The following is a 26,115-nucleotide window of genomic DNA, read 5'->3' on the forward strand; positions in this document are numbered from 1 at the left end:
TATGTCAGCTTAATGAATTAGATATACAGAAGATATGTGTCACTAGTAAACACTGTCAACAGTTTGAAGTTTGGGCTTATAGACCGGGGAATGAAATTGAGTTATTAACCAATTCACACTAGTGTACAAATCACATGACAATCTGATGTGATTTCCCTGTGACGGACTCCCCCAGCGGATCAGATCTGCTTCTTACTGGATTCCAGCTACTGGTCTGAAGACTCTCTTGGGCCCATTTCTGCAGGCTATTGTGTAAATGCTCCTTTCAAAAGAGGTCAAGATGAACTCTAAGTGACCTGCCAGACAGATATCTCCATGGAAATATTAATCTAGCCATCTAGTCCCTGCTGGGTGAAAGATAATGATTTACAAGAAATACAAGGCCACTTGATCGCTAAAATATGTTGCTGCTCAGCTGGGAATAATGTACAGTACATTGACAGTACCGGTTGCTAACACCTTTCTACTTTTCTCCTTCTCTTTCTTTATTATAGCCCTCTCCCTACTCTATCTTAATTCTAAAGCCCTCCCTCCTCTACAGGCCTTCCACACAAAACACCCATTATGGGGCTGGCAGTGAGAAGTGGGAGCCATGCATTCTTCACGAAGGATGTATTTGAGAAAACAGGTCCGCCATTTTGCATTGGTCAGTAGCACCACTCTTCACGCCTCCTGTATTCCTCCAGCTCCTCTCCGTGCTGGGCCCTGCTCTGCAGTGTGTGTCTGAATCTCTGTATTCAGATAATCATATGCACTTCATAGTGCCAAGGATGTTTTCCTCTTTTTCTCATCTCTGTTATGAGTTTATATTTATGCTTTGCACAAGCCAAGTTTAGTGTTCATAAAGTTCTCAGTGATGTTATGATCAGGCTGAATTTGACAAGATCAAGTAGGACAACTGATAATTATTACTATTTTTCAAAACAATAAAAGCTAACTTTTATTGAGCACTAACTATGTGGTAGGTAATGGGCTAAACACATACATTCTCATTAAGCTACTTGATGGCTGATAAGGTAGGTACTATTATTATCCCCAGATTAGGAAAGTGAAGCACAAAGAGGTTAGGTAACTGATCATATGACTTTGGAATTGTGACTGTAGAAAAGGAACACACCCTTCCTGAAGCCTCACCCTTTCCACTTGCCACTTAGTGAGAGATCATCAACATGCAGGCCAACAAATCAACTTCAACTATTGCCCCCCTTGACCACTGTGGTAGGAGACAAATGAGGCAGTGTCCTTGGTATCACTGACCATGGTCGTGAGAATGGGGAGTGGTGATGCATGAACTGGGACCTGATAATCTGTCTATAGTTCTCTTTTTTTTTTGACCTTGGTCAAATCAAGAGTGGAAAGCATTACCTGGGTGCATGAACAACATCAGTCCCTAAACACAGACTGTCTATTAACCCAATATACAATATGGCTAATGCTTATGAAGTATGTACAACATGACAGGTGCTACCTAAGGACTTTTGAATATATTAACTCATTTCATCTTCACAGTCATTATGAGTTGGATAACAATCACCGGTAAGAGGGCTGAGGTAGAGAAAGGTTATGTAACTTGCCTAGCATCACACATTTAGCAAGTGGAGAAGACTGGGTTCAAACAGGATGTCTAGCTCCAGATTCTGGGTTCTGAAACACTGTACTTTCCTGCCTCTTCCCTATGAAACACCCTAATATATAGTCCCTGTTATAAAACTAATTTCTAATCAACCTACTTGCTTACTATGTGTTCCTTGCCCCTTTTCTCTTGGTTTTCTGCCCTAGCCTTGTTACTATTCTCATATCTTAATGGACATTACATTTCTTCTGGAGTTTAATTTTTAATTTTCAGTAGCTCTCCACACATATTTCCACTGCAAGGTGACCTTCCATGGTTAGTTCTCCTCCTTAGCTGATCCTAGCATACCCTACCAGCACCAAAAATCAGGAAATTAACAGGTGGCACTGACATTTCCATTCTCTACTTAGTAGCACTCGCCCATTAATTAGAGGGTCTAACTAAAGCAATGTTAGTGGAGTTTTGCAGAAAGAAAAAAAGTGCTGGGTTTTCTGCTTCTGTTTCTGCAAGAATGCACTGTAAAGGAATACAGCTATGTTTCACGATCAAGTCATTATATTGTGAATACAAGTGATGGTAACTGGATGATTAGACTTAAGTCAGGACACAAAGACAGGAACTTAGGGACAGCTAATAGCTTCTCCATCTAGCTCTCAGCCTATGGCCAGAAAGGCACAGAGCTGGAAGGCAATTCTGTGTCAGGGGCATATATCCTCTCTGACATCAGCCGTAAAGCTGATCTCAGCTCCTTAGCAATTATGTCTTTTTCATTCATGAAATTTTCAGTATCTTTTTTGTTTTGTTTACGGCATCTGTATTTTCTGATTGTACCACACACTGGAAAATAAGTTCTCTATGAATAATACCTTCTCAGTGAAGTGGAACTTCCTTTCATTTGCCCTACACTCACCTTCTTTGGGTTTCAGATAGAGCTTTGAGTCCTAGCAGTTGAGTATTTGGTGAACAAGGTCACATATACTTTATGTGAGAAATATGGGCACATTCTTCTCTTAGTCTTTGTATCCACAGACTCATTCATATATCTTTCATTCTTATTTGGCTGTTGTGTCTAGCACGTGTCAGGTTTTTTATTCTTCCTTCATACAACCACACCCACTTCCTGCTGACCATTACAGCTGCCTTTCTGTGTACTTTCTCTGGGTTCATTAAATGCATTCTCTGGAGGGGGGTAATGCAGCATAGCTTAAATAGGAAGGATTCTAATATCAGAAAACCTAAATCTGAGACAAAGGTCCTGCACCTGCAATCTAAATGCCTCAGTTTCTCGATCTTTCAAAAATTGGAAATACAAATATCTACCTCACAGGGTCATAAAAGTGAAAATGCACATGGGAATGCTTTGAAATATGAGAAATAAGAGTTGTAGTTATTATTAATATTATGTTCATTAAAGATTAGCAACAAGAATAACTTCTTTTATTCCTAGTAAAAAATCAATGTGATTCTACTTAAGTGTAGAGTGCTGTTGTGTTTCCCATGCCCTTCATGATGCCATTTCATTCCTCTTTTTCAGCCAGGGTAGCATATCGGGTCAATGTTTTCACAGAATGATTTTAATGAACTCTAGGTTATTTTCCTGAGTCATTAATGAAATGACAGAGAGCCTTTTATTTTATATTTTATAACTATAGCTAGAGCCTGTATCTGGGAGAACATTACCTTGAAGTTGATGACATGAAAATCACCACTCTCTTTTCTGTCCTCTACATAGATTCTACTGCTCTTCTTGCAGTTTGTCTCCATCAATTTGACTTCCTAGTATATAAAGTTAGTATCATCTAAACCATGTATGAAGACTTTTATACTGCTTTCCTAACTAAGGCTCCATGCCCAACAAATACGGTAGTAACTTTCCATTTAAAAAATAGATTTCAAAGGTAGAACCTGCCAGAGCTTTTTGAAAATCTAAGTAGATCCCCTTGATCAGCATGAATGGTACCCCTACAGAGCAGTGATCATTCAGACTTGATTTTCCTTTATAGATTCCCACTGTTACCATGTCTTCCCCCACCACTGTGCCTACCTCTTCCATGCATGCTAGGTTCAATTATGTAGAAGTATTTACAGATCTCATCCATTAGCATCAACTTTAGGGGTTTGCCCCCAGTAAGGGCTCAGAGTCCTTACAAACTGGGAAGGTCTGCCAGATCAGGTTAAACTAGATACTTTGTACCACTTTCCCTAACTTCAACTCTGAAGTTCTTCAGGATGCAGGGGTGTATCTCAGGCAGCACCAGTAATTTAACTATTCTTGTTACCCAGTTTGGGGTACTCTTTGTACTCAATATTACTTGTTTTAGTACTTAAATTTCAGGAAGTAACATGCTTGATGAAAATTCACAAATTCTTCAATATAAAAAAGTCATTCCATCAGTTAATTTTATCATTTTCCCCCTCCTACAATCATGAGAGAATTTACGGTTTTTCAAACTGGCATCATTTCTTTACATCTTGTGGGGGATCTCTTATATGCTTGATGGTTATAAAAATCTATTTTTGGTCAATTAATTTCTATTTAGCATGCATTTTTCATACATAATAACCTATTAGAGTTTTCCAAATCCTTGCCTTTTTTGTTTTCAATTTTGATACTTAAATTGTTCCATTAGTACAAAACATATGCTAGGGAGTTTTGTTTTCTTTGTGAAAGGTTTCTTCAATCATTTAAGAGATAATTTATATCCTACTTTGCGTCATCTTTGTTTTTTCATGAACAGCCATACCATACCTGGATTTGGTGGGGGAAAGAAAGCTTCTGGTGTAAAGATGGCTTTTCTTTTTCTGGGCAGATCTTTCAATCTTAGGTGAGGGATCCCTAAACTGCAATGGAAACCCCTCACCACATCCACTCTCCTCATAGGAGGGAAGCAGAAAGCCCAGCTGACTGGCCTCTGGAGTGAGACGAATGGAGGGGGAAATACAGCCTTTGCCAACACGGAGGGCCAGTCATTTGGGGAGGGATGGGAGAAGGAAAGATGTTTCCCGTCTAAGTTTCTAGGATTGTGTTACAGATGACAAAACTAAGATGAAGGGACTTTTGAAACTACCCATCTCGGCCTCTTTAATTATCCTGTCTAGAGAGAAAGTCTGTCATCAGGGCTGGAGTCTGGGACTGTTCAAAGAGATTGATTGGAAGAAGACACTTTTTCGTCCCATCTAGATTGCTGCGGTTTTACTGGAATTGAGGCAGGCCATAAACCTATCAGTGACTCAAGAAAATGGAAGCAATTAAGTCTGCAGGTGCGCCTATTTGTCATATTAATGATGGATCTGTGTTAATGTAAGTCACAGGAGGCTACTGCATGCGCGCTCTCGGCTGCGGGGGCGTGAAAGGACCTGGGGGCGGGGCTGCGGCTCCACTGCTCCCATCCAGGAGTCGGGGCTCACGGCCGATGAACCCCCGCCCCCAAAGCTCATCCCCTCCATCCAACTCAGGCTTAGACGCTCTCTCGCGGGGGCTCCAATTCCAATCAAACTATTTCATAGATGCTGGATTTGACTCAGGAGAAGAAAACTCTAGTCGAAGAGACGTGGTTCCACGTGGAAGGAGTATGATTTGCAGGCCTGATTTTGCAGACCAGTTTGAATATCAAACCTTTCTACTTCGTACTGGTTTGTCTTGAACAGGTTATTTAAGCCCAATAAGGGTTATGATATTTACTTTAGAAAGTTGTCGTGAGCAAGGAATTAAGTCATAAATGCAAAGCTCTTAATAGAGTGTCTTGGAGCTATGGCCACTTTAATGATTTCTCCTTTTCTGACCTTGAAAACATTTTAGCTCCTAGAAATTAATTGCCAGTCATTCCTCATAGGCTGCTAACACCTTCAGGGTGAGGAGTAGTATTAGGAAGGTTTAGGAAAGATGGGTAGGCCAGTCACTAGGCACGCCAGTCCTAGCGCTTGCGCACTGCTCCTTCCACAGGAAGCTGCCCCCCCCCACAGCCCCTTCCTCAGGCCCTTCTTTCCACAGGAGCCCCTCAGGGTGGGCACTTCACCCAAGGGCAGCCTGTCCATAGAGACTGGGCAAGAACTCACGAAGTGGCTCAGCACAAGAACTTGAGCTAATCAGATTCTCACTCTTAGGAATCTGAAATAGGGAACGTGGAAGGAATCAGGCCTAAATCAACAGAAGCAGAACTCAGAGAGATGCTTAGTAAAAGCACAGATGGGGAGTCTGGGCCATAAGGGTCACTTCAAGCTGGATAGATGAAGAAACAGAAGAAACATGAGTAAGCAAAGCTCTGAGGTAGAGGAAAGACATTGAGCACAGAGGGAAATGCTAGTCAAGATGGCAGGGGGAAGAGAAGGAGCAGATACACAGCAGGAGCTGAGGCACATTCATGCAGGACAACACAGGGAAGACCCCAAAGCCCTTCCCTGAGCCCCAAGTGCCATCTTGGATCCGGGTCCACCTGCCTTGAGGCCTGAGAGGAGCATGGCTCCCATTCCTTCAACCCTTCGAGGTCACTGCCTCCTGCTGACATGAGGGAGTCCTAACAAGGACCACCCCCATCACTGAGTAACGTGAGTTACTGTGCCTTACAATCAAAGGAGCCTACCCACTGAGATGTGATACCCTTCAGAGGATCTGGAATGCTCTGAGAATTCCAAACGCTGGCCCCTCACTAGATGGCCTTGATCACAGCACCCAGCCCGAGCCTCCTCTGATCGCCTGTCACAGCTTATAGAAGACTCTTTCTTCCCCCTAGAACAACAGGTAAATACATATAACTCTTTATGAGAGAAGTCCTAAAAAATGTTTGTTTAGACAGTGAAAGAGTAAAGGGAACCCCGGTTTCTTCAAAATTGTGTCTTTTCAGAGTCTAGCTATGGCTCTGAAGTCTCTTTGTAATTTTGTTTCCATCTGAAAAATGGGAGTCATGATAGCACAATGGCAAACCACAATATGCTCCTTGCTGTAAGGTTGTGAAACATGCCGGCAGATAATGACACTGGAAAGGCAATGCCTTCTTCTTTATTAGAAAAGAAAAGATTTTCCTTTGTCAACCCACATAACTTAACAGTCAGAAATAATGAGAAAGGAAACAAAAAAAAAGCACTGTACATGACAGCTAAAATCAGAATTTGATAAAATACTCTACTTCTAAAGGGATACTGTCAAGTAAAAAAAAAATCAATTTGAGTAGAAAAAAATCTGGTTTGTTTATTAGTTTTGCTCCTAATGCCACCAAATGGACCTCAATCTGAAATGGCCTTTGAAATCAAATTTGCTGTTTTCCAATTCTGCAACTTACTCTTTATGCTAATTTGTCTGCACCTGCAGGGACAAAGAAACTGGCAGCATTGAACATGAGATCCAGGAAGAAAAAGCAACACAAAGATTCAGGAAATGAAACCAGGACTAAATCATATTAGGTGTATAAAGGTTGGACTTTTTATAAAACAAGGAAAGAGTGGACTGAATGTCTGAGAGAGTATTCTGACTGTAAAAATGACAGATCCTTGGTGAAGGACCTGGTGTCTTTCCCAGGTCCCAAAAGAATGGCAGCATGGGCTGTGGGGCAATTTGTAAGGCCAATTGTTGGGGCCAAGCTGGGTCTCTCCCAGCTTTCATGTCCCTTAATCATGGGGGTTATTATAAAAATGTCTCAAAGAGTTTCATCCTTCAGGAATTTAGCCTCTAGAAGTTCAGGTTAATTTTCCCTTCCAGTTTAAAAATCTATTTAGGGCTCTATTTTGAAAGAAATATCACGATTTTAAGGAAAAGACCCAGTCACCATTTTCCCATTGTTTTTCAGTGTCTGGGCCCCATTTCCCTTCGCTTCCCTGCTGCCATATTACCAGGTATGCTCTAAAGGTGCCTGGGAACCAAACTGAGTATCCCAGCCATCATAAAATCTAGAGACATAATTACTACCAAGGAACTTAGAGATACTGTCCTCATTTTACAGATGCCCAATCCTTCAAGGGCATAAATGCCACACCCCCATTTAAAATATAACAAAAGCTCAGAGAGTTAAGTATTTTGCCCAAGGTAACACAGAGCATTAGCCCATAAGAAATCCAGAGAAAGAATCTCAGACCAAGGCTCTTTCCGTTATACTGCCTCTCAAGATCCAGAAAAAAATTGAAAAGATTTTTTTTTTAATATTCTAAGATGCTTCTACTTTGAATATTTTCTCTATTGCTCTGTCCAGTATATTTAATTTTAGACTCTCTGCACGGTATAAAGCACTGTCAAAATTCAAGTTCTGTCAATAGGCAGTAACTGTTGAGGTCCACTAAGTGCTGTGAATGATACGTGTTTAATGCTCAAGTAGAAATGTCAATTGCCACCTTGGAGTTATTAGACATAGGGAAAAAAATCAATTTGGCAGGTAAAACGCTCCGCAGCCACACTCCCACTATCCTTCCTATTCTCCTCTTAAGCAACTCTTCACTTCTCCATTTTCTGCCCTATCACCAGGGGTAAAAGAATATTGGCATCACACATCCCAAAAAAGACTTGATATAAAATTAAATAAAAAGGGAATCAATTTTTTATCCGCTGCTTAATTTTCACTAGACCAACTGTCTTATCTCCTTTAGACCAATACTACTTTCTTGTAGAAATAAGGTCACTTTTACGGTTAGTAATTGCATCAAGTGCATTTCTGTAGCAAATGACACAAATTCACTTATGAAGTAACTTTTTTATTAATTGCGTGACTGATGAGGAAAGTCTGTGTGTCCCATATTTGTGAATATAAAGAGATGGGATATAAGAGATTAACAGACTTTTTCAAAATCATACCACGCAAGAGGATAAGAGGTAGGGTTCACAGCTCCTGTCTCTTCAGTCCAATTTGTTATTGGAGTCACAGAGGAATGTCTTTTAGTGAAACTTCTTGAGATTTTATGTCCCTAATTCTGTTCTGTTTCCCTAGGGAGGAAACATAGTGAAGGGGAAAGAGAATGGACTTTAGAATCAGACGTGGTTAGACTCCCAACTCTGACATTTGCTAGTCACATGATTCTAGGCAAGTTACATCACCTCAGAGTTTCTGTATCTTCATTTGTAAAATGTAGATAATAATACACACTTCAAAGACTGTATGAGGATTAAATGAAACTATATGTGACGTGTACAGCAGGCACTCAATACATGTGTGCACGTTTCCTGTCTGTATTTTTTTTTTCTTGGACAATTAAACTATAATTGAGCCGCAAGAGAAAGATGACAAAGTCTAGAAATTGAAGACTCGTCTTCACTTATTTCTAATTAGTTTGTGAGTTCTAACATTTCAACTTGAAAATAAGATCAATTTTGTAGAGAAAATACACTGATGGTACGACTTTAAGTGCCCGGGTCTTCTCCCTGGGCAGCATGCTCCATTGATCTTTCGATTCATGTGCCAATGCCACGTTTCATTACCAAGACTTTATAATGCGTAGTAGGGAAAACATGAACTGGAAGGAGGAAAACCAGGGATCTCTCACTTGACTGGATCACTAGTGGGCTGTGTGCACTTTCATTCATTCATTCATTCTTTTTTAAAAGTATTTTACTGAGTCCTACCTTCATGCCAAAGGCTAAAGTTTACAACTATGAATAAACCTGCCCAAAAGGAGTTTACATACTAGAATGGGCAGGGGAAACAACAACAACAATTAAGAATGCAATAACAGGGCCGTGGGAGAAGTATACACAGGATGGAGTGAGGGTATAAAGAAAGAGTGGCCCATTCTTCCTAAAGAGAGGGCATCAGCACGGTTTAAAAGATGATATCTGCACTAAGCTTAAAGATAAGTGCGGTTATCCCAGCAGAGTGCGTGTGGTGAGGGGAGGCTACTGCATGATGTAGAGCCGTGCAATAATAGCATGGCACCCTCCTAGAACGTCAAGATGGCACTTGGCAGGCTGTGCTATGCTGAAGAGCTCACTGGAGGTCACACTACAGGGGACACTGTGTGGCATGCTTAAGAGTTTGAACTTTATCCTCCAGGCAAAAGGGAGTGGAAAGACAAGACCTGGTTTGAGCTTTTAGAAAGGTGCTTGTGGGGACTTCCCTGGTGGCTCAGTGGTTAAGAATCTGCCTGCCCATGCAGGGGACATGGGTTCGATCCCTGGTCCCATGTCCCTGGTCACATGCCGCAGAGCAACTAAGCCCACGCGCCACAACTACTGAGCCCGCGCTCTAGGGCCCGCGAGCCACAACTACTGAGCCCGCATGCCACAACTACTGAAGACCGCATGCCTAGAGCCCGTGCTCCACAACAAGAGAAGCCACCGCAATGAGAAGCCCATGCACCGCAACCAACAGTAGCCCCCGCTCGCCGCAACTAGAGAAAGCCAGCTCGCAGCAATGAAGACCCAACGCAGACAAAAATTTAAAAATTTTTGAAATAAATAAATAAATAAAAGGTGCTTGTGGAATGCAAAGACCAGAAGGGCTGAGATCAAAGTCAGGGAGATCAACTACTGCAGTCTTCAAGCTAAGAGGGGTTAAGGGCTTGCCCTGTAGAAAGGAGAAGCAAGAAAAGGCAGGGGAGTAATGGAAGGGGATGAATTAACAGAGTGAATCACTGCTTGGATGTGGGGACAAGAGGAAGGGAGGACATGTGAATAATCCTGAGAGTCCAGTGTGAGGTTTACACCATTCACCCAGAGAGGCAACACGGGATGGGGAGCAGGTTTGCTGGGGAGTGATGGTTCAGACATGCTGAGTTTGAATTACATGTTGGACCTCCAGATAGAAATGCCCCATAGACAGGTGCATGGACACATCAGAAGCACATGGGAATATCTCCTCTGTGGTCATGTACAAGTGACGTTAAGGGGAAGCCATGTGAATGGATGAATTCACCTACGAGTCCGCAGTGTGTAAAGTTCAAGGGCCAAGGATGAGACCAGGGACAACTGTCCTTTAAGGGAAAGGCTTCTCTGGGCCTCAGTTTCCTCTCCTGTTAAGTGAGAGGGATGGGCTTCTGGGCTCTCTTAGGTGACTTTCGCCTCCACAATGCCTCATTTCATGCCTTTTTATTTGGCTCCGGCTTTCACTCACAGATGGTTCTTTCTTCCTTCCACCTTTGTTATTTTTGGAAAAGACTGTTTGAAGCTTAAGCTCCTCTGAAGTGGCCCCTTGATCTTTCTGTCATAAGGACATGCATACAAAGAGTACAGCAGGGAGACTTTGGAGCAGAAGAAAAGGCAAGCGAGAACCAGGGCCAATCTCAGTGCCAGGACGTGACCCTTCTCATCCCTTCAAAGGAGCCACAATAGCATGTATTTCCCTCCCACTCCTCAGTTGTTCAGGGTAGGTGTTTTTGATACAAACCAGAAGAATAACACCAGCACCTTGTGTTAAATACTCCTGGCTTCCCTTTACTACTCTCCTTCCTGATACTGGAGGGAACTCCGCCACTACAGATTGGCCTAAGGTATTAGTACTTCATTACTCACTAGTAGATTTTGAATTATTGGGACCATAAGATTTTCACTGGCCAAATCCCCATTTATAATTTTACCTACTCTTCCACTTATCAATGTACCATATTTCCTATTTTTTCATATCCTGCCTGCATAAAGCACATGTAGATGTTCTCTGTGGAAAATACACCCAAATTCCTATTAAACTCAAGATAAAGACGGGGAAATTCAATTTATTTTTTGTATACTGCCCGTTTCTCATTAGCCTTGACTTCTTAAGCCCTTGGGTTATGGGCCAGTGCTTATTTTCATGGCTGCATTACTAGATTTTATTACATTTGTACTGCAAGGCAAGATAGTCTCATTTTATATCTGGAGAAATAGGTTTAGTGACCTGATGACAACAACTGGCCGTGGATAAGTATATTTTCCTTATTATGTGAGTCCAGAGCCATATGTTTTTGGTTGTCTGGGCAGAGTATAAAATGTATTGCCGATCAAATACAAATTCAACACTAGTGATCTATCGTCCTCTCTCTGGCACCACCCAATATCAGAAGATGACAACCCTCTGCATTTTCTAAAATTCTTGTAGGAAATCTGTAGGTCCAAAAGCATCATTCTTTTCTCTATGACAAATTAGGTCAAGTGCCATTGAGGAAAAAATGTTTCATCTCACCTTTAAAAGTAAAAACATTGTTTTTAGGTATTAGAAATTAAGAATTCCAAGTGTAAAGTTAGAAATGAATGAAAGTTGGGCTTCCCTGGTGGCGCAGTGGTTGAGAATCTGCCTGCCAATGCAGGGGACACAGGTTCGAGCCCTGGTCTGGGAAGATCCCACATGCCGCGGAGCAACTGGACCCGTGAGCCACAACTACTGAGCCTGAGCGTCTGGAGCCTCTGCTCCACAACAAGAGAGGCCGCAATAGTGAGAGGCCCGCGCACCGCAATGAAGAGTGGTCCCCACTCGCCGCAACTGGAGAAAGCCCTCACACAGAAACGAAGACCCAACACAGCCAAAAATAAAAATAATAAATAAATAATAAATAAAAAATTTAAAAAAAAAAAGAAATGAATGAAAGTCATCCACTGGGCTTTCCCTGTATACACTGTGATGAGGCATTAGGTTTCTAACCCCTGGAATAAAATAGTTTCCTCCTGCAAAGGCCCATTATATATCAGGAAAGCAACAGAAGAGTTCTTTCTCCCTTGTTTTTTGTGGAGCTCTTCCCCAAATCCTCAATTGTCAACATGGTCTCCTAAGTGGACCACTCCCGGCGATCACCACCTGCGGTCAGGCTATCAAGATTATAAATGAAATACAGAACTGTAAGGGAGTCTTGGTCCCACCTGGACCAAACCTCTGCAGGAAGCTCTTCTACATCCCAGGTATCCAGACAAATGAGGGCCTGGAGGTTTCTAGGGACAGATGTTCTACATCCTCCAAATCCTCTCCACAGCATACTTATCCTACCTTACTAAGGTGTTTTTCTTCTTTTGTCAGAGTCAGTCCCCCTGTTGCTGTCATTTAAACCTGTTCCTTTCATCTTTGTCTTCTGTGGAGATGGAAAGTAGCTAGGTTGGAGCCTTGTAATAATATCTGCAGATACGTGACCACTGCCTCTGAAGTGCCATATGCTTCTGACGGCAAAGCACAGCACTGCTCCAGGTCCCCATCACGACAGGGAGTGAAGTTCTCCGTCATACTCCTGAAACCACCAGGGAGCGAATGGTTGGAGGCGTCACTATTTTCACTCAGGAAGAAAGAAAGGCAAATGACCACCTGGACCAAGGACGAGAGAACCAGCTAATTATGCTCTACCACAATTCCAGGCCCTGCATGTCTCCCACTAAAAGCAGAGGCTGCTATGTAAGCTCTTATGTACAGTTTATGTACCTTCCCAATCACAAAGGTGCCAGAGAGCATGTCCCTCCCCAAATAAAAATCTCAAGAGGGTACATTCTGAGCCCAAGACCTGTTTTCATAACTCAAACCTATTATCCCCATCCCAATCCATCTGCAGGAGAAGTGAACTCCCTTAATTTTCCTGTCCTTTACTTCAGAACTCTTCCTATCTTCACTTTTCCTTTCATATCCCTTCCAGCCTAGAAGGAAAGCTATTCTTTTTCTTCTCAAAGTTCAACCCCTCTCCCTGGGCCCTTAACTTCTCCCTCACTTGCTACCTCTAAAGATTTTGCTCTACTCTCCTGTCCCTTTTACCTTCAATCTATCTTCCCAGTATTTCTTCCTCCTTGGTCTAAAATAATGGTAAAAGTCATCCTCACCTCCATCTCCTCCAAAAGAAGACAAGCTTCTGATCTTGATTTTGACTTTTCTTATTGATTATTTTTCCTTTCATTAATTGCTTAACCCTTCAAAAATTAAGCCTACGAATTTATTTTCTCTACTCATTCTCTCTTTTACTCCTTAACCCATTAACATCCAGTTTTTCCCCAAATGATATAGGGTGTGAGCAGAAGAGCACTAGTATAAGATTCTATGAACTTCTACCTGGGCCAAGAACCTCTTGAATACATGGCTTGGTCACAGCAAGTGATGGCTGAATGAAAAAAGGCATGAACACAGGAAAGGGATGGGACAGCAGAGGGTAAGCAAAAGGAATGATCTTTAGTGAATGACTGGTACTAATCCACGCCACGCACCGTGTTTAGTGTTAGAAATACTTGTCTTATGTGATCAGAGATAACTTTGGTTCTGAATTCAGTTCTGCTTTTAACCATCCACATGATTTTGAACAAGCCAATGACCTTTTTCTGGAGCCTAGTTTCTTATCTATAAAACAAAGTGATTGGACTAAAGGATTTCTCATGCTCCTTGACACCTAAAAGATATGAAAGAAAAGCATTTGGTTGTATATGTTGGAGAACTTAGATATGAAATAGTCCCGAGTGTCTAAGGCTTTCTTTTTTTCTCTCCCTCCCTCCGTCCCTCCTTCCTTCCCTTCCTTTCATTTTTTTAAAATCTGATATGGAACCTTGTATCATATTTTTCTTCCTGTTTACCAAGCTTATTTATTAATCATTTATTTTTTCCTCTTTTTATTCAAAGACATAGATAACTGGGGTCATATGGCCCAGTTGCAAGAGCATAGGTTTTTAAAACAGGCGGTATGAATTTGAATCCTGCTTTGCCACTTACTAGTCCTATGACCCTGGGCAGGCTACTTAACTGATATTAGCCTTAGATTCCTCACCTATAAAATGAAGCTAAGGCAGTAAAGGGCACCTGCAAAATCCCTGCCTCCGAGGATTTTTACAAGAGGTGGTAGAGATAAAAAGCCTGGTTCAAAGAATGGCTGGCACAGGAGGCATGGAATGAGTTTCCCTGGTTTTCTCTTTATCTTTTTCTTCAATAGCAAGGGCAAAGTTTCTATCAGGTTCTTAACAAAGACTGCAAATACAAATACCTTGTAGGTACCCTTTACTCTCTCACTGGCTTCTAGGTGGGCTGGTGTCTTTCACAGGAAATGACTGACCTACTGGAATTCCCTCATTAAATGATGAAGTAACAGAGTTGGATCACCTGCCCAAGTTCATGGCAATGTCAAAATCAGCAACCAGGTTGTTTCACTCTCCATGTGGTTCTTATTCAAGGTCCTCACGATGCTCCTCAGGGGTGGGGTGGGGGGGTTCTCCACAGCTGATTTTGTGTTCCTCAGAAATGGAATATTTTTTCACTCAATAATTATGATCTGACAAAAGACTTTTCTGTTATTATTGAGGTTGTCAGATGTCCTGGTCTTGCATAATAGCAGAGAAACCCTCCCCTTCCTCCACACACATCTTCTCCTAGTGTTTTTCTTTCCTCCTTCTTGTCTCTCTAGTGGTATCTTCTCTGTAGTATCATGGATCATTCAACCAACCCCTTTCTCCATCTTTAGCTTTCTTTTCATGTCAATTAGTTTTAAACATAAATATAAATTTCAAGAAGGGAAAAAGCCTTAACCTTAAATACATATATGGTGGAAAAAGAAGTATTGCAAAAATGTTCCTCTTAGCATTTAACTTGCAGACACTGGAATCCATCTAGATGCTCAGCACTAGAAAAGGGATGGATAAATGATGGTATGGACATATGATGAAATACTATGTAATACTAAATACAATTAACCATCATATGGTTCAAAGAACATTTAATGATGTAGCAAATCACTTACAATATAAGGTCAAATAATGTTTTTAAACTCTTTTTAAATTGTGTAAAATATGAGCTCAGTTTTCCAAAAAGAATTTTATATGAATAGAAAGTTGGCAGAACATGTAACTATTGTTTACAGTTCGTCTCTGGAGAGTGGGGGTATGGGAGATTGTAAATTTCTTCTTTGTATGTTCTGTGTGTTTCTTCTCATTTTTAGTATGATCGATAGTTTTTAATGAAAATAAAATAATAGCTTTTATTTTGACACCAGAGATTGTTAGGTATCTTCTATGGCAACTAATGTGAATACTCTGGGTGTTTGGTTTGTAAAACTGCCAAAGCTATTTGCATGGGCACAGACTATTATAGCCGGAGAGAACTAGAAAATAGCATCTATTCTCAAAATGTTTTCAACAGCAAAACTCTTTCTTCAAAAGAAACCTTTAAGGAGATGCTTACTATGTCAACAGAGATAAAAGAAGAATGGTTCTCATCCCAGCAGGGATAATGGGCTCAGAGTCCCATCATTCCCATCTTCCCACCCTCCTGATGGCAGCTGAAGCCTGTTAGTGAAATCCCTAGGACTCTGGGAGACACCATTTGTAAAGATCCTGATTTGGTACAACCTCTCTGTGCTGCAAGTGAAGAATCAGGCACCAAGAGGGGCAGTGACTTGCATGAAGTCATCAGGGTTCCTGACCAGGACAAAACAGAAAACACCAATTTTCAGTCTCCTAAGCTGGTTGCATGACAGACTTGCCCAGAAGAGAAAAGCATCTTTCAGTGATGTTCTTGAGATATAAGACTAAAGAAACAGGACCTGGGATGCTGACCATGAGGAGTCAGCCCCTGGGATGCTGACCATGAGGAGTCAGCCATCCTCAGCAGGGCGCTCAGCAAGCCATATGTGGAATTCTGCCCATTCAGCAGGAGCCTGAACGTTATTTATTATTTGGAGGTGAGCATGGCCTCTTTTTCAACCTTCAGACCCTGTGAATCTCCTCTGATCCCCACCTCCATCCTCAGGCTGCCTAGGCTTACAAGAAATACTGCTAAATCCTTTCCCCTCGTTGCAATGAATCAATGTCTCTGTGGTCTGCAGTCCTCAACCGTGTTTCAAACAGAGCCAGCTTTCGGATGGAAGCATAAAACCCCAAATCTTGCTGAAGCTGTTCAGAGAGCCCAAGGTGTTGGTGGGAGCAGGGGAGTGTTAATCCCCACCTTCGAGGCCAGCTCCTACTCTGGTAATTACATTTTGCTTCAAAAAAGTGCCCCTGCCGCTGCTGGTAGATACAGTCTTCATTTTCACCTCTCCAAGAGAAGTTGGGAGTTAAGGTCTCTCTGAGGGTGCCTTGCTGACCCTGGAGGTGGCTTTGTTCAGGGCACGGCTGCATTTCAGCACTGGCCAAGCTGGGCTCTCAGTCCTGGGGTTTGCTGAGCTGTTTGCAAAGAGCTTTGATTAAAGAAGTTATACACCTGTAAGGTATTATTCTCACCTCATCTTTTCAATCTTCAACTCCAGTCATAGTGATGAGGAACCAACCTCATGTGCCTCAGAGTTTCAGTTTAGTACAAGCCTAAAGGCTTGGGTTTTGAAAATATATCTGAACCCCTCAGATGTGACAGAATTGAACTGGAAATCTGCTTAAGCGCCTAAAGAGAATGGAAGGCTTCCTACTGCTACCCATGGAGAAGCCGGCCTGCCTCTGCTTCTGCCACCACCGAGAAGCCAAGACAAAGTTCCATTGCCAGAGTTGAATAATATTCACTCCTAAGTGTCCAGCCAAGCTTTTTGGTGTTCCCCATCTCATAAGGGGCAAAACAGAGGCAGTTTTCTTGAGCTTGGGAATCAGGCCGATAAGCCAAAGACATAGAGAAGTTGGAACAGCTGTGACATTCGCCACATGCCTGATTAGACACTTCACTGAATGTAGCTAGTGTCACCATCAGTAAAATCAAAAAGGCAGGCAGGACACTCACAAGGGAAAAATACATGTGTTTTGGAGTTAACAACAAACCAAGAGGTGCTACTTTAATTTTTCTGAAAAATCCTATACTCTGTTGATATTACCTATTTTAAAAATTATTTTAAACATTTCTCGTTTAAAATGTAGCATGCTCATTCTAAGACGTCAAACAACTGAGAAGCTTTTGAAGTGAAACTTCTGCCCGTCTGCCTTGCAATCCCACTCCCAGAAGTGACCAATATTAAAGTTCAGAATATATCTTTGCACACCATTCTCCAAGCTCATGTAACTATATACAAGCACATGTGGAGTATTTCTTCCCTCCCGCCTTCTTCCTTCTCTTCCTCCTTCCTTCCTTCCTCAACAAAACAGGGTAATCAAAACATCAAAATTCTTCCATTAAGGTTTAGAAACCAGCAATACTTGTTGGATATGAACTGCTTTGTCTGGCCCAGAGTCAGAAATGGCCAAATTACTGCCTGTTGTCTCTTCTCTCTCCCCCTACCACACACCCCTCCCGTCTATGGGAGGGACAATGGGCAGTGAGCCAGCAAGAGAGGATGGTGATTTTTCTTGGTTTACGTAACCAGCACAGCCAGTCCTTCTCAAAAGCAGAGGAGGTGACCCAGGAGCCCCTGCCTAATCTCATCAATGCGGAGGCATGGAGCTCCCAGATCTCTGTACTTTGTTTGATGTCAAGAGTCTTCCTGCTCAGAAACAGAGACACAGATGTAGAGAACAAACGTATGGACACCAAGGGGGGAAAGCCGCGTTGTGGGGGGAGGGGCAGTGTATGTGATGAATTGGGCGATTGGGATTGACATGTATACACTGATGTGTATAAAACTGATGACTAGTAAGAACCTGCTGTATAAAAAAATAAAATAAAATAAAATTCAAAAAAAAAAGAGTCTTCCTGCTCAGTGGGGAAGCTCACACCACCCGGGGGTCCTTGATGGCTCCATGAGAGTTTCTGGATTGTTTCTGAATGGGACCAGATTTGACCCTTCCAATAACAAAAGCTCCTATGGAGGGCAGTTAAAGCCATTTGTATCATTTAGTTAATGTATTAATCAATCTTTGTTCCACAGCTATGTCTGGAAGGAGAGAGACAGGTTCAGAGAAAGAGGCACCGGAGGGACTCTATACGCTGAAAATGTTTGAGGCAAATAAGATCAATGAATACAAGTCCTCCTCAATTTCCAGAGTCCAGTTCACAGAACGGTAGAAGCCTTACCTGATACCCCACAGGATACATGTACTTACCCACACCACCCTCTCTCACACACACTCATAACTCACACAGAGACACATGCAGAAAGAGCTGTATCTTTATTCTCGCTCGCCCTCCCTGCACCACCCAGCCCAAGCCCGGCTCTCCACCTGCATATCACACTCTCCCCAGTACTGGCTGAGGTTCTTCCACAACCCTACAGACTCCATCAAAACTGACCCTGAGGGCTTCCCTGGTGGCGCAGTGGTTAAGAATCCGCCTGCCAATGCAGGGGACACGGGTTCAAGCCCTGGTCCAGGAAGATCTCACATGCCGCGGAGCAACTAAGCCCGTGCGCCACAACTACTGAGCCTGCGCTCTAGAGCCCACGAGCCACAACTACTGAGCCCACGTGCCACAACTACTGAAGCCTGCGTGCCCTAGAGCCCATGCTCTGCAACAAGAGAAGCCACCACAACGAAAAGCCTGCGCACCACAACGAAGAGTAGCCCCCGCTCACCTCAACTAGAGAAAGCCTGCGCACAGCAACGAAGACCCAATGCAGCCAAAAATAAATAAGTAAAATAAATAAATAAATTTAAAAAAAAAACAAAAAAAAAAACTGACCCTTAGCAAAGAGCTTGCAATCAGACACTGAAATAGAAATAGAAGTCACTGAAAACAGTCACCTTTCCCAGGGTGTTATCAGTCAGTGGCTGAGTGAAGCTCTTATTTTGTTTAATAAAAATAGGGCATCCTCTTCACTTCTGACACCAAAAGCACTAGTGGCCCACGTATTAGTTTAGCCCTGCTCACATGAGCATAAATGTACACACTTGCGAAACACATCACACACACACAAACACTCCTCAATCACCACCAACATCATCGCAATACAAACAACACAACTCAATACAATATAATACAACACAACACAACACATGGTGTTGGTATTCTTATAATTCTTTTTAGACTGTGAGCTTCCTAAAGGACAAAGATCCATGAGTCCCTTGGTAGAATGTCTAATAGATAAACCAGCAGGGTGGCTTGACAGATAATTAGCATCATGATGAAATCTTAAAACTAGAAGAGATTACAAAAGTCATCTAGATCCTATATCCATTTAAATGGTCATCCAGCTTGTGCCAACAAAGCTCAACCAACCCTCCACCTCTGAATAAAGACCACCCATCCACGGGGAGCTCAGTTGAAATGCTCTCTACTTTGAGTCAAAACATCTCCTTCTCTGAAGCCTCAACCCATCAATCCCTTGTATTCATTAGTCTTTCCCCACATCTACATGAAAGACCTTCAGATATTTGAAGTCTGCTCCCATGGTTCCCAGATCTTTTTCTGATGAAGCATAATAGTTCATTCAATTGTTCCTTATCCTTTCAACATGTCTTGGGATGCCTTTACCATCCTTTTTACATGCCTTTGTTTTCAAGAGTGGGTGGAGAGGGGGGCGAAATTCAAATGTTAATAAGGAGCATGTGGGTAAAATACATGCTTGAGTCTGGCCCTGCTTGTGGTAATGAAGCAGTGATAGGGCTGGTGGTAAAGGAAGAGGCCCATCTTACCAAAATGCCCTCAAATGAGAACACAGACTTCGTGAAAGCCAAATATAATATGTATTTGGGCTAGATTCACCCACTGAACTAGATATTTCCTGAATCACAACGACCAGAACTGACGTTAAAAGTCTGGGTGTCATTTGACCAGCTCAAAAAAAAAATGATGTTAATCTCCCATTGGAGTAACTATACTTCTGTTAATGCTGCAAACATTACATTAACCTTTTAGGATGTGACATTCTGCTGACTCACAACAGGCTCTCCGTGAACTAAAGCCTGGAATTATTTTATAGGGCTGTTATTAGTTGTTTTTCTTGAATGCAGTTTTAAGACTCTATGTTTATTCCTACTAAATTTTACCTTTTCAGATTCAGCCCATCTTTCCAATCTGTCAAGATTCTTCTGAGTATATACTTTGCCATTTTTGCCGTCCAATGCAAATACTCCCCTTGCTAGTTTCATGTAACTTATAATTATGATAAGCATTTTTATTGATATAATTCACATGCCATAAAATCCACCCTTTTATATTGTACAATCAGTGATTTTTAATATTTGCAAAGTTATACAACCATCACTACTACCTAATTCCAGAAAATTTTCATCAGGCTAAAAAGAAACCCTATTCCCATTAGCAGTCCCCATCCCTCCTCCCTCCATCCTCTGGCAACCACGAATTTCTGTCTCTATGGAGTTGCCTGTTACGGACATCTCATATAAATGGATTCATATAATATATGGTCTTTTGTGTCTGGTTTCCTTCACTTAGAATAATGTTTTTTAAGATGCATCCATGTTGTAGCATTTATCAGTACTTTATTTCTATGGCCAAATACTAGTATATTGTATGGATACAGAACATTTTGTTTATTCATTCTTCAGTTAACATACACTTGGATTGTTTCCATTTTTGAATGCTATAAATAATGCTGCTATGAACATTCATGTGTAAGTTTTTTTGTGGACAGATGTTTTCAATTCTCTTGAGTATATACCTAAAAGTGGAATGGCTGGGTCATATGGTAACTCTATGTTTAGCTTTTTTGAAGAAATGCCAAATCATTTTCCACATCAGCTGAACAATTTTACATTCCCACCAGCAGTGTATGAGGGTTCTGATTTCTCCACATCCTTGTCAACACTTATTACTGTTTGTTTTTGATTATAGCTATCCTAGTGGCTATGAAGTGGTATTTCACTGTGGTTTTTATTTGTAGCTCCCTAAAGACTAATGCTGTTGAGCATCTTTTCATGGGCTTTTTGACCATTTGGATATCTTTGGAGAATGTCTATTCAAATCTTAGCCCAATTTTTAGTTGGATCATTAGTCTTTTTATTGTTGAGTTGCAGGAGTTCTTTATATATTTTAGATACATGATTTTTTAAAGTATTTTGGATACTTTATCAGATAATGATTTGCAAATATTTACTCTTACTCTGTGGGTTGTATTTTCAATTTCCTGATGTCGTTCTTTGAAACACAAAAGTTTCAAATTTTGATGAAGTCCAATTTATCTAATTTTTTCCTTTGTTGCTTGTGCTTTCAGTGCCACAGTTAAGATGCATTGCCTAATCTAAGATCACAAAGACTTACACCTATGTTTTCTTCTAAGGGTTTTATAGTCTTAGCTCTTACATTTATATATTAAATCCACTTTGAGTTATTTTTTGCATATGGTGTGAGGTAAGGGTTCAACATCATTCTTTTGCATGGATACACAGTTTTGCAGTTGTACCAGCACCATTTTCCCCATTGAATTGTCTTGGCACCCTTGTCAAAAATGAATTGCCTATAAATATAAGGGTTTATTTCTGTACTCTTAATTCCATTCCATTTTTATATGTCCAGCCTTATGCCACAGTAGTGCACTATCTTTATTACTGTGGCTTCATAGGATAAACATGTCTTTGAATGTTACAGAAATCAATTATAGAAATGTTGAACAAGACAGGACTGAGGAAAGAACCCTGCGGCACTAGAATATAAGTTCCATGATGGCAGGAGCTTTGTCTCCTTTGGTCACTAGTACATTCTCAGTACCTAGAAAAGGGTCTGACACATGGTAAATCTCTGACTAAGTATCTGTTGCCACTGAATGAATGACTGAATAAAAAATATGATTAGAATCCACTATCAAATTACAGCCACATATGAATCTACTTACTTGGACCAGCATTCTTCCTTCTCCTTCCATCAGGTCTGGAAAGCTCATGTGGAAGACCTTGCCAAGTATTTTGCTGAAGTCTAAAGGGCACTTATTTTAACACTCAGTGTCAGAATACCGTATATGACATCAACTTAGAGTTACCAGAAGAACAGTGCCTTAGACCATTCCTGGCACAGGCAGGACACCACCTGATGACTTAAGAAGGAAATCCTCTCTTACCTATTCCTTTAAAACAGTTATTACCAACTTAGAAGAATTGCAAAATCCTATGGCAACCACATTCATATCATTTAATAACCCCTGTCTGGTAAGTTAATACTCTGAGATGTCCCATTTGCCCTTTTCGGAAGAGCAAGCCCGGGAAGCAACAATGAAAAACAAGCAAAAGAAGACCCTGCACACACCCGCAACACTGGCTCTGCCAGAGCTCTCCCTGCTTCTGAATGGGACCTAGATGATTGAAAGATGACAGCGTGGGGAAATTTCATCAAAAAATGAAGAAACATCAACAAAGAAAAGGAGAGATTTCAACTTTTCCCATAGATTAACGACTAACAGTTTTATTTTTTAAAGTTCAATTTTTTTCTTAAGTGTATGTGAAAGCTGACTTTTCAGCTGTGTGTTTGTATATAGGACTGTTAGGTCTCTGAATTTCATTGAAGGTTTATATTCTGGGGTTTATGTTTTGGGTACAGATCTGCATACAAATACTGATACTGTCATCAGCTCCCAAGAGAGCCTGCCTTGTAGAAATATCCTTGCCTGAAATCTCACAAACTTTCAGGCTCCAGCCTTAGGTACTAATGCTGCCTCCTTGCTAAAAAAAATCTCAATTTTCAGTTGAGATCACTACACAAATTACCTCACTTAATCTTCTCAATTGAAATAGATATTGTTCTCTGCTATACAGATGAGAACAGCAAGGCTGAGAGAAGTTAAGAAAATTATCAATTCATAATCAGAGGAGCCAAGACTCAAACCCAGGTCAGTCTGACACCAAACTGCATGTTCTTAGCCACTGTATATCCTGCCTCTCAAATGAATATAATGCACTATAAATGCACACCGGTGGTTTTAAATGAAGAGAGGCTGCCTGAGCACATGATTTTCTTCTGAGTAAAATCCAACTGCCCTTCTTCCTCTAGATCCCTGCCCTGGACTTTGCCAATTCAAATGCCCATAATCTCAAGCCCACTGCCTTCTCTTTTTATCCTTCTCACATTCTCAATATGTATTTCCATTCTCAATGTTTGCTTTTGGGGGGGCACAATTCACATGAAATCTACCTTCTTAACAAATTTTTAAGTGTACAGTACAGTACTGTTAACTATACACACACTGTTGCACAACAGAGCTCTAAAATTTTTTCATCTTGTATTACTGAAACTCTGTACCCATGGAAAAGCAACTTCCCATTTCTTCCTCCCTCTGGTCCCTGGCATCCACCATTCTACTTTCTGTTTCTCTGAGTTTTACTACTTTGGATTCCTCATGTAAGTGGAACTATGCACTATTTGTCCTTCAGTGATGGATTATTTTCATTTATTCATCAATGGACATTTAGATTGTCCCATATCTTGGCTATTGTTAATAATGCTGCAATGAACATGGAAATGCAAATATCTCTTCAAGATCCTGTTTTCAATTATTTTAGATAAATACCCAGAAGTGGGATTGCTGGATTATTTTATATAGTAGTTCTACTTTTAATTTTTTGAGGAAACTTCGTAACGTTTTCCACAGTGGCTGTACCATTTTACATTCCCACAGTGTACAGAAGTTTGAATTTCTCCACAGCATTACCAATGCTCACTATTTTCTGGGTTTTTTTTTTTTTTTATGATAGCTATCTTAACAGATGTGAAGTGATAGCTCATGATTTGCACTTCTCTGATGATTATGTTGAGCATCTTTCATAAACTTGTTGACCATTTGTGTGTCTTGGAGAAATGTCTATTCAAGTTCTTAGCACATTTTTAAATGAAGTTATTTGGTTTTATCATTGGAGTTCCTTAATATATTGGATATTAACCTCTTATAATAATATGGTTTGCAAATATTTTTTCCCATTCCATAGGTTGCCTTTTCACTCTGTTGATTGTTTTCTTTGCTGTACAGAAGCTTTTCAGTTTGAGGGACTTCCCTGGTGGTGCAGTGGTTAAGAATCCACCTTCCAAGGCAGGGGACGTGGGTTTGATCCCTGGTCGGGGAACTAAGATCCCACATGCTGCAGGGCAAATAAGCCTGCGTGCCGCAACTACTGAGCCCACACACCTCAACTAGAGAGAAGCCCATGCGCCACAACTAGAGAGAAGCCTGCGTACTGTAACAAAGAGCCCATGCACCACAACAAAAGATCCCGTGTGCTGCAACTAAGACCTGACATAGCCAAAAATAAATAAATAATTTAAAAAAAAAAAAAAGAAGCTCTTCAGTTTGATGTAGTCCCACTTGTCCATTTTTGCTTTTGTTGCCTGTGTTTTTGATGTCATATCCAAGAAATGATTGCCAACACCAATCTTATGAAGATTTTCCCTCTGTTTTCTTCAGGAAGTTTTATAGTTTCAGGTCTTATGCTTAAGTATTTAATCCATTCTGAGTTGATTTTTAACATAAGGGTCCAACTTCATTCTTCTGTACATGGATATCCAGGTTTCCCAACACCATTTATTAAGGAAATTATTCTTTCCCTACTGTGTAGTCTTGGCAATCTTGTTAAAGATAATTTGACTGTGTGCCTGGATCTAGTTCTAGACTCTCTATTCTGTTCCATTGGTCTATATGTCTGCCATTGTGCCAATATCATACTGTTTTGATCAGCACAGCTTCATATTATGTTTTGAAGTCTAAATGGAAACACATCCCTGTGCATGGATTGAAAGACTTAATATTGTTAAAATGTCCATACTATCTAAAGTGATCTACAGATTCAATCCAATGCCTATTAAAAATTCCAATGGCATATTTTGCAGAAATAGGAAAAAAATCCTAAAATTCATGTGGAATCACAAGGATTCTGATAGCCAAAATGATCTTGTGAAATAAGAACAAAGCTCAATGAGTTTTTTTACTCTTGCTGCTCCTTGCAGATCAACCCACTAACAAGACCACAGCAGTAATTTTTGCATGTCTATGACACACTCTCTTTGAACACTAGCTTTGAGAGAAAACTTGGATGTCATTCAGATGCACAAATCCCAGATACCCAAAGCCTGCTTAAGCACCTCAAGTCCAATATAGCTAACTTCTAAAAGTAAACCCAGTTTAGAACAACTCACGCAGAGATCTTAACAGTTTCCTCATTCGTCCCCAGTCTTGACAAAACTCCTATCATTTTTGCTCATCAGTATCAGTTCTCCAATCATCACCACCACTGGGAAAATGCTGTGATATTTTCAAAGAAAAGTCCCATTACTATTTTTTTCTTCCCCAGCTGCCAAACACCTCCATCTTATTTCATACGGAAATGTCTCCACATAGGTTCACCTGTAACAACTGCAGCTCCCATGAACACAGTCTTTGGGGTTAGAACATGGTTTATATCCTAATCTCATCATCTATCAGCTGTGTGTCTCTACACAACTCATTTAATAAATCTAAGCCTCAATTTCCTCACCTAAAACTGGCTATAGTAATGATACCTCTATCAAAGATTTGTCATAAAGATGAAATAATACAGTGCCTGGCACTTAGCAAAGCCTGCATGATAATCATTACTATTATTATTAATATTATTTTGGTTTCATTTTCCTTTATTTTTTTAAAAAAGCCCCTAAATTCTGTGGCTTCCAGGAAGCATCAGAGAAACGAAGTGCCATTTCTGTACACTTTGTAAGGCAAGACCTAGATGCACACGTCACGGGGAACGCCCCCAGTTGCTCTGACCGCGCAGCACTCTGGCCTCCGGGAGACCACGCTGACCGCCTGGACCGGGCCCACTGTGGGTCTGGGACTGGCTTTAAGGCGCTTATCTCCCACTGCTCGGCCGGCAGTACCGAGCCAACACAAGAAAACCAGACGCACCTGGCACCGCCCAAGGGGCCCAGTGGTGGCCGCCCAGAGGTCTGGGT

At 41.1% G+C, this 26,115-nt stretch overlaps 1 protein-coding gene across 1 annotated transcript in view; it reads right to left on the minus strand.

The window, feature by feature from the left end:
- The window catches only part of ASTN1 (astrotactin 1), a 325,861-nt gene that overhangs the window by 213,363 nt on the left and 86,383 nt on the right, over window positions 1–26,115 (minus strand). The window lies entirely within an intron of this gene.

Source organism: Balaenoptera ricei, chromosome 1 (genome assembly GCF_028023285.1).
Source record: "Balaenoptera ricei isolate mBalRic1 chromosome 1, mBalRic1.hap2, whole genome shotgun sequence".
In the NCBI taxonomy this organism is placed as follows: Eukaryota; Metazoa; Chordata; class Mammalia; order Artiodactyla; family Balaenopteridae; genus Balaenoptera; species Balaenoptera ricei.